This window comes from Erpetoichthys calabaricus, chromosome 3 (assembly GCF_900747795.2).
Source record: "Erpetoichthys calabaricus chromosome 3, fErpCal1.3, whole genome shotgun sequence".
NCBI lineage: Eukaryota > Metazoa > Chordata > Cladistia > Polypteriformes > Polypteridae > Erpetoichthys > Erpetoichthys calabaricus.
The window spans coordinates 272,218,171-272,231,473 of NC_041396.2; positions in this window are offsets into that span (position 1 = coordinate 272,218,171).

A 13,303-nucleotide genomic window follows, 5' to 3' on the forward strand; every position below is an offset into this window, starting at 1 on the left:
GTTTCTTCCATTTTTTTGGGGAGTTGTTCCTTGTCTTCTTAGAGAGTCAAGGCTGGGGGGGCTGTCAAAAGGCAAGGTCTGTTAAAGCCCATTGAGGCACTTCTTGTGTGATTTTGGGCTATATAAAAATAAATTGTATTGCTATGTATGAGAAAATTCAGAGGAGAATGGCCAAACTGGATCAAGATGACAGAAGAGTTACAATAACTTACAAAATCACCCTGTACCAGTGTGGTGTGCAGAAAAGCAACTCAGAATACATGACTGTCGATCCTTGACGTGGATGGGCTACAACAGTAGAAGACCATGCTGGGTTCCACTCGTGTCAGCCGAGATCAGAATGCTGAGGTGGCAATGAGCACAGGCTTACCAAGACTAGAAAATGTGGCCTGGTCTGATGAATTTCGATTTCTGAGGACCACAGATGGTTGCCTGCCAACAGCATTAATCCAAACACCCATCCTGACCTGTGTCGACTGTCCAGGCGGGTGATGGTAGTGGTGGAATGGGGTGGAGAATGTTTTCTTGCAACACTTTGGGCCTGTTAATACCAGCCAATCATCACTTGAATGCCACAGTCTATCGGATTATTGCTGGCCACCATGTGTATACCTTCATGACCACATTCTAACCATCTTCTAATGGCTTCTTCCACAAAGCAAAAGTTGTCCCTAAGTGCTTTCATGAACATGACTATGAGTTTAGTGTTCTTCCTCTTCTTCCCAGCCGCCATAGGCCGCATGTATAAATGGTGCGTGTGCACAAAAATGTTGCGAATGCCCGTTTCCACACTCACGTTAGGATTTATACACATTTAATTTGGTGTACAGCCATGCACATTTTCATGGCAGCCTCACACCATACATACGCACATTTCTGCTCAGTTTTGCAAACTGGAGCCACCCGGCGTCAAAGCAGTGCTACTGTTTCTGTGTGGTCTTCCTTTCTTATTTAGATTCACATCCCTGATGCAGCTATATCGTTTACAAATTTTATTCGATTGATTGTAATGATTCTATAATTATATAATGGTGCATGGAATGGCCAAACTATTCTAACTACCATGGCTACTTTAACGCTGTTAGAAGACATCACAAATGGAAGAATTAGTAGAGAGTGCATATTTATAGATGATGATGATAGCTTCTAAGTCGCTATCCTCTTGTAACTGTGTGCTGTTAAGATGTATACTTGAAATCATTTTTATGATGAAATGCATTAAAGTATGGATATCACATTTTAAAGATAAATCGTTAACTTCATTTAAATAATGAATACTTTTAACAGTTAAACTTGTGGTGGCACAGTGGCACTGTGGAAGCGCTGCTGCCTCACAGTAAGGGGATCACATCCCAGGTGTGCCCTGCCTGGAGTTTGTAAGTTTTCCTGGTGGGTTTCCTCCATGTGCTTCGGTTACCTTCAAAAGGCATGCAGGATGGGGGACTGGGTGATGCTAAATTGACACTACTAGTGTATATATGTGCTCAAATTCACCCTGTGATGAGCTGGCATTCCATCTAGGGATTGTTCCTGCCTCCTGCTCAATGCTTGCTGACACTGGCACAACCCTGTTTTAGTATGAATTCTATGCAAGGCGTTTTACTTGAGGCCCCAGATTTGAATCCAATGGCCCACCTTTGGGATGTGATAAAGCAGGAGGTTCACAGCAGGAATGTGTCAACGTGGACCGGAATCGGAAAGGAATTATTGTAACATGTTCTGGAATTCATGCCACGAAGAGAAGAGATGAAGCTAAAGGAGCAAAAGGAGGACCCACCCAGTATTATTATAGTGGTCCTCATTGAGTGCATGTACAGTATTATTCATGTAACTAAGATCAGGCTGGTATTTTTTGTCTCCATAGAGGACAGTGAAACACAGGAGGTACAATGATTCCCCTTCATCAGGCAGACATTATTTTTCTCCCTACTAGGGGGCTCTGCCCCTACTCACTTCACTCGCCCAACCCCGGGTTTGGTTTACTGGATATATAATTTAAAGAGATTGTTATTTTCATGGGAATTGTTACATATGCATTATTTTCACTTTTACTGTAAAACATTTGTAAATCAATACTGTACTTGTCCTTTATTTCCAGCCCCTGGCGTGGTTAAATCTCTTTCTCACAGGAGTATAACGCTGCTCGCGTTGTGAAGGGGGGGCTGAACGCACACTAAGGAGTTGCAGTCAGATCATCTGCTGGCTTGTTGCTGCTGGCGTGTTGCATGTTCTGCTTGTTGCGCTTTGAGTCGATCATTTAAAAGCCTATACGGCAACTGTCCTTTTGCCACTTTGTGTCTCTGCCACTCGTGTTGTGAAGGGTAAGGGTGGCTAAACGCATGCTAAGGAGAAGCGGTCGGATCATCTGCTGGCTTCCTGCTGCTGCTGCTGGCAAGCTGTGTGTTCTGCTTGTCGCTTGTCGTTGTTTTAAGAGCTGTCTGCCAAAAGCATTGCAACAACTGCTTGGTTAGATGTCCGTGAACTTGTTTTAAATGTTGTCTCACTGCCTTGTCTCAGGTGACGTTAAAGTGTCTCTCGCGGGATGTCAAATTGCAATCTCTTGGCACCAAGTCTCATGTTTAAGATCCCCGTGAGATGCTCCGTGGCTAATCCCTTTCATCTTGTGGGTCTTTAAAGTGTCTTCCGAGAAGATCACGTCTCGTCTGTCTGGTCTCCATTCCACCAAGATTTTTTTTTATAATAGAGAGATAAGGCAGAGTTATAGTACATGAACAGATTACAAGGAGCAAGAGCTGAGGCCAACTTCAGCAGCAATGAGCTATTGTTGGAAACTAACTTGGAGGGGATGCCAGTTCATCACAGAGGAGAGCACATACATATTCTTCAAATGAGTTCCATGAGATGTTGAAGGAAAGCTGATTAGCAATAGAAAACCCAGGTAGACATGCCAACTCAACCCAGAAACTGGCCAGACCCAAACCAGAGTCCAGGTCTCCTAACCACTGAGCCACTGTGCTGCCCAAGCTGCATAAACACTGCAGGGTTAATGAAAGCTACTTTCAATGGCTGAAGCCTGGCGTGTGGGCCTGTTCTCTGTGTGCCTCCTAACAGTTGTGGTTCCACACGTTCATATTTTACAGAATGACCACGCTTTACTGCATTTGGCTAACTGACTTATATTATTTTCCAGCACAGAGTTAGCAAAGAAGCATTCACAATGCACAAAGGGTGTGAAAGAAATACATGACAAGAGTTTTATGAAGTGCCAGGGTTCAAACAGCAATGCCCCTTTAGTTAGCTACATTTTTGTGTAAGTAGTGGTGGAGACAGGTCAGACAACACATAAGGAAGCAATCTGCAGGCCTGCGGCTACCAAGGGGGTGCCGAGCTGCTGGAGGCCGAGGTGACGGGAGCTCCACCAACAGCACGTGGCCTAAGGGACACCTGGAGCTGAAACGGCCCGATGCCCCCCAATAGACCTATTGGGAAACAAGACGCCGGCTGGCCTTGGCGAGGTGTGAAGTGGTGGGGTCAGTAGCAGCAAGGAGTTCAGACTGTGAAGCAGTCAGGGGTGGGGGGTGGGGGTGTGGGTGGCAGTTAATTTGAGAAATGTCGGGTGTTTTGATATTATAGTGGCCAAACTTTATACTAAAGCATCTCAGCTGTGGGTGCCGGGCACCTCTGCTTGGTTTAACCATATGATTTTAATTTGATATATTTATTTCATGCTTAATATTTTTTGTTTAATGCTAATCAGTTTTGTTTAGTTTGTTATTTGCGGGGGCTGGGTGGTCTTTTGGCCTTGGAAGCCTTCCAATTTGATTTTCTCTTCAGCATCTCATCCCTGGAGTTTTTCTCTTTTTATTTTTTCTATCCTCCCTGGCCATCTAACCATAGCATTGGACCTGTCTTATAAGTATTACTTGCTGTAAGTGCCTTGGACAAAGGACAGGCATCCTAGCTGGGGTGGAGGATGATTTCTTGTCAAGCCAGGAGGCCATAATAGAAGGATGGTGAGAGTCGAGACTCAGCCGGAATGCCTAACAATCTTCATTCCAACTGGGACAGAAGAATAATGGATACACTGAGCAAAAATACATGCCGGAAGCAGTTCAGTCCCCCACACAGCAGGTGGCGGTGTTTCTCAGGCTGAGCCCAGTTGGAAGACCCACATGGGAATTGGAGTCCTGAAACACAGCTCTGTCAGGGTCCTTGGGTGCCGCCAGAGGGCACTTCCAGAGGACTGCATTGGTTTCCACACGACCTGGAAGGGCTTCAGACAACCTTTGCCATAACACCAGAATCAGTTTTAAAGAATCGTGAAGCCTCACATCGGAGAGTCAGAATCAGGAGGTAGTGAGTGACACTCAACTGGAGGTCGAAGAGGATCTGTTTGTTTTTAAATATTTTGGCTGGTGCTCACTTGAGAAGTGTTGGTGTCAAACAAAAAAAAACTTTTGAGGACAGAATTGGGTTGGGTAACATTATGTCTGTAGTGTAGTGGTTAAGTGCTATGGACTCAAACCCTGTGGCTGTGGGTTCAAATCCTACCATTGACACTATATGACCATGAGCAAGTCACTTGACCTGCTAGTGTTCCAATTGGAAAACCAAAGAAATGTAACCAATGGTATCATAAATGTTGTAAGTCGTCTTGGATAAAGGCGTCAGCCTAATAAGTAAATGTAATGCAGTTTGGGGCTCAATGGCAATCCCTTGTCGTTATACTGTAAATGTTATGTAAATTGATTAATTTTTTTTGGAATGTAATGTTTTAGTTATTTTCTTCATCTATTTCTAATTTATTTTCCTTTTCTTGTTATTTTTTCCTTGTCATCTTGTAAAGCACTTTGAGCTATATCCTTCAAATGAAAATGTGTTATAGAAATAAAATGTTGCTGTTGTTATATGTGGATATGCAGTCTCCAAACAAAATCCATGCCACTCTTCATCACACGTACACAGCTAGGCGCTGTCAGTCAAAGACCACCCGCTACAGCTCCACTCTGCCCCTTTCCCTCAGAATGTCACCTCCCTATAAAGTGCATGCCTTTTCCCATCAGCCCCTGTGCATTTCTGGTGACTACTGGGAATTAAAATGCTCTCAGTAGCACTGCCACTGGTTCCTCCCAATAATGTGAACACAAATGACAATAAACAGCAACACTGCACTCTATGAACCTACACCAGTCACAGGAAATGCCTCCAAAATTGAAACAAACTCGGGGAAAGTTGCAGCTGCCTTACGCTGTGACCAACCTGATTGCTGTCAGTATCACAGAATAAAAAATCACTATTACAGTCTTCATCATCACTCTTCATACAGGTAAGCTGTAACACCTGCATGGGGCTCTGATGTATTCATTTCTTCAGAAAGTCTTGGAAATCCTGCTTGATTCCCACTTATTTAAATAATAAGCTCTCATTTCTTGCCAGCACACAGTTGCCTGGGCCCACCCAGCCTGCTGCCTTTCAAACTTCTATCCCCACCCATCTTGCCGACACCTGGCCCTGCCCAGCCTGTTGAAATAACTGCACAACAAAGTTTTTGCTTCTTGAACACTGTTGGTTGTTTTTTATAGATTTTTGGGTGCTGATCATGAATATCACATCAACATTTACCCATCACGTACCGTTTCAGTTTTGTCATGATTTTTTCTTATATTTATATCCAAACATTTTCGCTCCCATAAGTGACTTATCAACAACGGTTTGTGCAGCCTGAGCATGTCCAGGCATGGAATCAGGCCAGGTTGGAAGCTGTTCTGTGGAAGTTGACATCCTGGGCAGGTATGAACGAGCTTGACGCTGTCTCAGCATGCTATAAAGGTGGCTTGCATACACCGATCCTGCTCATTTGGTTAATATAGATAGTCAGTGTGTATGTATAGTATCAGTATAGTAAAGTATAGTATATGTAGCAATATAACAGTAAGTAAGCTTGATGCTATAGATGTTTTGGTGTCAGGCGATATGTCTCGTCAATGTCGTAACAGCCGCGATACATTCCGCTATATCTGTGGCGAATATACACTTGAGCCTCAGAGACGTTTGATGACTGCTCTTGTGAAGAAAGCTTATCTTCTGTATTTCGGCTGATGATCAAGACAAGGAATGGGTGCCTCACATTTGCTGTGCAACATGTGCTATCAGTCTGAGAGCCTGGCTCAGAGGCACTCGAAAGACGATGCCGTTTGCTGTTCCGATGATATGGCAAGAACAGAAAGACCATGTGACGGACTGGTACTTCTGTTTGACAAACAAGAAGTCAGTTGAATATCCTAATCTGCCTTCAGCAATGAAACCCGTGCCACATGACGACAGTCTTCCAATTCAGAAACGACCAGAGGATTGGACCTTAGATGAACCAGATGAAGAAACAGCAATGCAGGGTACTGACAGTGATATTCACCTGGATTTTGAACTGTGCTCATCAGGCGATCCACATCTGATAACACAGTCCGAATTGAATGATTTGGTCAGAAATTTGGGTCTGTCAAAAGCAAAAGCCGAGCTGCTGGGTTCGAGACTGTAGGAATGGTGTTTTCTGTCACCAGGTATGAAAATTTCTGTGTTTCGAGGCCGACATCATGATAAAACCAATTTTTTTGCACAAGTCGACAGTCTGTGTTTCTGTTGTGACATTGAAGGATTGTTCTCGGCCTTGGGTTGTGATCACAACCTGAAGGAGTGGCGATTCTTCATTGATTCGTCAATGTTAAGCCTGAAAGCTGTTCTGCTACACAATGGCAACGTTTATCCTTCAGTACCTGTTGGCTATGCAGCACACATGAAAGAAACGTATGAGAATATGGAACTGTTGCTGAAGCACATCCAGTATAGCAGGTACAACTGGAATATCTGTGGAGATCTTAAAGTCGTTGCTCCGTTACTAGGACTGCAGCTCGGCTATACAACGTACTGTTGTTTCATCTGTGAATGGGACGGCCATGCCAAAGAGTCACACTAATCTCGACAGAACTGACCACTGCGTAAAAAGTTAGTTCCAGGACAGAATAATGTGCACATGAATCGATTGTCAACTTGGCAAAGATATTTTTGCCTCCTCTTCACATAACACTGGAACTCATGAAGAATTTCGTGAAAGCACTGAACAAGGAAGGTGAAGGTTTTCATTATTTAAGACAGATGTTTCCAAGAATAACTGGTGCCAAGATCAAAGAGGGCATTTTTGTTGGCCCCCATATCAGACATGTTATGAGTGACAAGCGGTTTGAAGATCTGTTAGTTGGGCCGGAATAAATTGCCTGAAAAACCTTCAAAGAAGTTGTTGACAATTTTCTGGGCAATTACAGAGCCCCAAACGACATTCAGCTGGTAGACAAACTTCTCAAAGCATACAAGACAATGAAGTGCAACATGTCACTCAAGATTCATTTCCTCCACTCACACTTGGACTTCTTCCCCGCAAATCTTGGTGCAGTCAGTGACAAACATGGTGAAAAGTTTCACCAGGACATTGCTACAATGGAGAAACGATACCAGGGCAACTGGAATCTGTCAATGCTTGCTGACTACTGTTGGACACTGCAACGTTTTTTGTTTTTTTTTTTGTTTTTGTTCTTTATTTCACCTTATACAATTTCTTGTATTAGGAATTTGATAGTTTTCACATACCCCTTGGGGTCAGAGTACAGGGTCAGCCATTGTACAGCTCCCCTGGAGCAATTTCAGGTTAAGGGCCCTGCTCAAGGGCCCAGCAGAGTAGGATCTCTTTTGGCAGTAACGGGGATTCGAACCGGCAACCTTCGGGATACCAGCGCAGATCCTAAGCCTCAGAGCCAACACTCCGCCCAAATGCACCAGACATTGAATACAAAAGAAAATCAGGAGCAAAACACTTTTAATTTTGTTACATTTAATAGCTTATGCGAAACATCAACGTGACTAAATATGTTATTGTCAGTAAACATATAAATGTCTGTTTCTCACAGTTCCTATATTTGTGCATATCCAGTAGGTACCTGTCACAATCAGCAAAAACCTATCAGGAAACAAGACTTTTCAAAAAAATTGTTGTGCAGATATTCAAACATGTAGCCCCGTCCAGCCTACTTCCACACACTAATCTCATCCATTTCAGCCTGTGAATTGCACACAGACAGCCACCTGCCAGTCCCCCCTGCTCTAATATAGAGTGTGTCACACACGTGTGCATGGGGGACAGGTAAAGGACTCGAAGGAAGGTAATTCCACACCAGACCAGGACTGATCCTTTCTCTTTTTCCACTGCAGACCCATTACAGGGAATTCCAGCATTCCATGACGTCACTTCCGGTCAGGGGCCCCATGATGTCACTTCTGGTCCAGAAGACACCCCTTCTAGTCATGAGCCCAATTATGTCACTTCCAGTTCAATTCATAATTACCTCTGACACACTTTAAAAACCCACAATCTCAACCTCACCAGTTAGTTCTGTTTTGGACTCAAACCTGTACAGATCTGTACTAAAAATTCATCCATTTGCAGCCAGGAAAAATTATACGGGTGGCTGCCCCAACTCTTTTTGGTGGCTCTTGTCTCATCTTTGACAAGGGCTTTCTGCTACAATATTTTCTTATAGACTGAGTATTTTTTTTCTACGAACTCCACAATTTTGATTTTCAGACTTACAGGATTTATTAGGGTGTTCCAAGACCTCAGGTTTAGCTGTATTTCACAACTTGATTGAAATCAAACATCCTTTAAGTACAGTATGTTCATAGTTTTATTCCGTGTGACTTACAGCCTCCTAATGAAAATGCTTGTAACCAATTACAATTACAGAGCAGTTAATGTTTCATTATCAAGTCAAATCAAAATGTTCCATGTCTCATAGACCATAAAATGTTTGCATGTGCAGAGTACAGATCAGGGTAGGTCTGACTGTGGACTTTGGGAGAAAACAGAAAAGTTATTACTAGACATTAAAAATGCTCAGGTAGAGAGGGTGGGCAATTTCAGATATCTGGGTGCCCACATCACAGAGGACATGACCTGCTCCAAGCACATCGACACCTTGGCACGATGATGTCTTTACGAGATCCCATGCCTCAAGGATTTCGGGGCTGCCCTCCCAATAACTAGAGAACTTCCACACACCTACCACTGGACGTATCCTGACAGGAAGGACTACCACCTGGTTTGGGAACAGCATACAACAGGACCACAAGGCTCTGCAGAGAGTGGTGCAGTCAGCTGAACACATCACTGGCTGTGCACTCTCCAACATCCTGGACATCTACTCCATGTGGTGCCAGACCTGGACAAAGAAAATTGTGAGATGTACCAACAACAGCTTGTTCTCTTTGCTACCGCTGCCTGAAGATGAGTTTGGAGAGACTGAGGAGGAGTTTCTGTCCACAGTCCATCAGCGTCTTGAACGAGGAAAGTGTTTACAGTGTGACATATAGGGGGCACTGTCATCCCCTTGAACCCTCAGATCAGACACCAGATAAAAGTCCAATAACTAAATTTATTGTATAAATGTGCACAAAGCACCCTCCACTCCACAATACTCATAAATAATAATAATCACAATAATCAATATTCAACAACAATAATCCTCCACACCTCCCAGCAGCTCAGTCACCCTTCCTCCCAACTCGGCTCCCTGCTGGGATCTCCCACAGTCCTTTTATACTTCTTGACCCGGCAGTGTTTCTGTCCCTCAGTCCATGTGACTTTATAACACTTACGGGTCGGGTTAAAACTCGACTGGGAAGTACTTCCGGGCTATAAGGCAAATAGAAATCCCTGGGCCTCCCTGCAGCGTCCCCTGGTGGCCCCCATGGTATCCAGCAGGGCTGCGCACTAAAATTCCAAGGTCCATGAGGCCCTGCTGTACTTCGGGGCACCTCCATGTTGCAGGGAGGGCTCCATCTGGCGGCCTGGGGGTATTGGCCAGGATAAACTGCCGGCCATATATCACAACAGCTACATGATGCAATATTGTTAACTCTGTTAGGTTGTTAAGCACTTAATTTAGTTATTATTTCTTATTTATCACATATATTATAATTATATTATAATGCATACGTTTTCACTTATTTAAGCAGAATGATTTTTATTGATATTGTAGCAATCTTAACATGTCAGATTCGAAAAGGAAGAAACACAAAAGGACAAAGAAGTGATCGCAGGAGCTGTCAAAAAATATACATGATTGTAAACGCAGAACGACCGACTTTGAACTTGAAGTGTTTTGGCCCCGAAAGTATCTGTCAACGGACCAAAAAACACACCCCTCATTCCACATCCCATGCATAACGCACCTCACGCACCCCAGCTCTCTCTGAACCATCCAGAAAATCTCTGTCTCTGTTCCCCACCCCTCCTTTCAGGGTGCCGCCCCTTTTCCCTCCATTTACCGTCAATCATGTCCCCAATGTCTGTCCTACGTGCCGGTCTCCGCCCTCCCCCGGTCGACCCAACAGTCACTCTCTCCTCCCAGGTTCCAGCCCGGCCGGGTCATTACAATATTTATAAAGTCATGAAAAAATTATTATCCTTTGATATCTGTGTGTGAGTTTAGCAATTAACCATACCACTCCATACAATTTTCTGATCCAGTTTAATCCTTAGCAGGGTCACGGGGGACTGGTGCCAATCCCAGCAATACAAAGTGCAAAGAAGGGACAATTCTGTGGACAGGGTGCCAGCCTATCACAGGGTGAATACACACACACACACACACGCACACACACACACACACCCACGCACACACACGCACACACACACACACACGCACGCGCACACACACACACCCACGCACACACACACACACACACACACACACACACACCCACGCACACACACACACACACACATGCACACACACACACACACACACACAGCACCCAGCCACTAGGGACAATTTAATGTCATTACAGGGGCACACTGACGTTTGAACATGTTACACCTGAGGCAAAGACTCAACCCTGGAAAATGTCATCAGTGTGTTCTGTTTGTCCTTAGTATTTACCTGCCTGTATTATTATGCACATATTTCATTTTATATGTGCACATCTGATCTGTTTTATATATTTGTTTTAAGTTTCCTTGCAGCAATAAAATTAAGATGGAAGGGCTAGAAGTGGTCAGCTGTTGCACAAAACAGAAGGTCTGAGTGCTTGCTATTATTATAAATTTTATTTTTACTCTTTGGCACCTCATTCCAAAACACTGTAAAAGAATGCACACAACAACATGAAAGGTTTGGGGATCTACCCCGTATACTTGAAATAAGGTTGGTTTGGGTTGGTCTTTACAGACATGAGCTCAAGACAGAGCTGAGGAAAAAATAAAACAAAAATGGCTGCCATATACAGTATATTTGGTAGGCAGGAAGTGATGTAATGGGAGAATGGTATTCTGGGAGCCAGAAATGACATCAGAAGGAGGTGGGATCTGGAGGACCGGAAGAGGAAGTGATGTTGGCTGTCACCTGAGAACCGGAAATGGCTTTAGGATGAGGGGTTTTATTAAATACTTTGCTGATTCAAAAAAGTATAACATGAATATTCTAACATTTTAAAACAAAAAAAACAAGCAGCCATTACAATAAAATATTTACATTAAATAAAGCTAAAAAGCCTTAACAAAACTTAACTGTCTGTTTTGTTGCATTTGCAAACTTATTAAAGTTGTGAAATAATTCAATAAGTCAGTGCATACAAAAGCTATAAATGATGGTATCCTTCTTGGAGAGTCTCATCTTGTATATGTAAAATTTAGCAAGTATAGTAATTAGATGGTGGCACTGACCATAAAGCAGGAGATAGAGCTGGAGGTGGTAGAGTTAAAGATGCTAAGATTTGCATTGAGGGTGACGAGGATGGACAGGATTAGAAATGAGTACATTAGAGGGTCAGCTCAAGTTGAGCAGTTGGGAGACAAAGTCAGAGAGGCGAGATTGTGTTGGTTTGGACATGTGCAGAGAAGAGATGCTGAGTATATTGGGAGAAGGATGCTAAGGATAGAGCTGCCAGGGAATAGGAAAAGAGGAAGGCCTAAGAGGAGGTTTTTGGATGTGGTGAGAGAGGACATGCAGGTGATGGGTGTAACAGAGAAATGATTGAGAAGACAGGAAGATATGGAAATAGATGATCCGCTGTGGCAACCCCTAATGGGAGCAGCCGAAAGAAGGAGAAGAAAAATTAAGTTAACAATATAGTGTTCATCTGAGTTAAAGAAGGAATTATTAAAACATAACATAAGGGGTATATCTCTACCAATTCTTTTTTTTTTTCAAGTCTAGAAAAAGGTCTAACCAAGAGGAAATAATAAATACACAATGGAAAAATAAATGTTGAATAGACTCACGTACCTCAAGGAACTAGCAGAGTGTTTTATTAACTGTTTGTAATATATACGCAACTTTTTAAACAATAATTATCTAATTTTGTTATTTATAAAAAACATAAGGAAAAGTCCATATAGAGTGTCCATTGGTCTGCAGGGAAAGAGGAGAAAAAGTTAGAGGGTAGTGCCAACCCCTGGTGTGGCGGGGGCACACAGGTATTTGAGCCCATAAAGTGTCTCATAAACGCATATGTGTGACTATTCAGTTGAACCACAGCTAGTAGTAGTTGTGCCTAAAATGGGTTTATTTCTTTGTTTGTTGTGAATAAACCTCACAGTTTAGGATGATCAACGGTATTAAGGTGGATAGCCATTGAGAAACAGTTAGACAAAAAGTGGAATCAGACAACATGGCCAGTGGACGAGGCACTGGACTGTTCACAGAGAGGCTGTTTTCATCCAAAACTGTCACTGTGGCCCTAGGCCAGTCCCTTAGCTTGCCTGTCTATGGCTTTGTAACTATAAAGCGCCTGGGATGGTGGTCATTATGAAAGGCAATATATAACAGTAAGGTTGCTTCATTTTTGCAGGGTAATGTCCCAGCATTACATTGCTTAAAATGATGGTCAACAGTAACAAGAGAGACAGCTAATGAAGGGATGTCATCATGACACCACAAAAATACAGCGGGAGAGATCACTTATCCAATAGCCCCGGGAGTAATCAAGTAGCTTGTGGTTGGACTCATGAAAAAGATGCCCCTGAATTTTCGGATTTTTTTGTTTTTTTTTTAGTAAGGGGTATTGGTCATTAATGGATTTTTAAATGATGATAATGAATTACGAGCACTGTTGTATTTAAACATAATGAAGGCATCTAGATCTGTATGAAAAAGTTATTGCCGCTTTGATACAACATCGTCCAGGCCTGATTCACGTCCATGTGTACATCCAGACATCTCTTTATCCCTGTGTGTTGTCCACGGTTTTGCTGGGCATTTTTGAAATGAGGTTTATGTACTTTCATCCTCTAATTGTT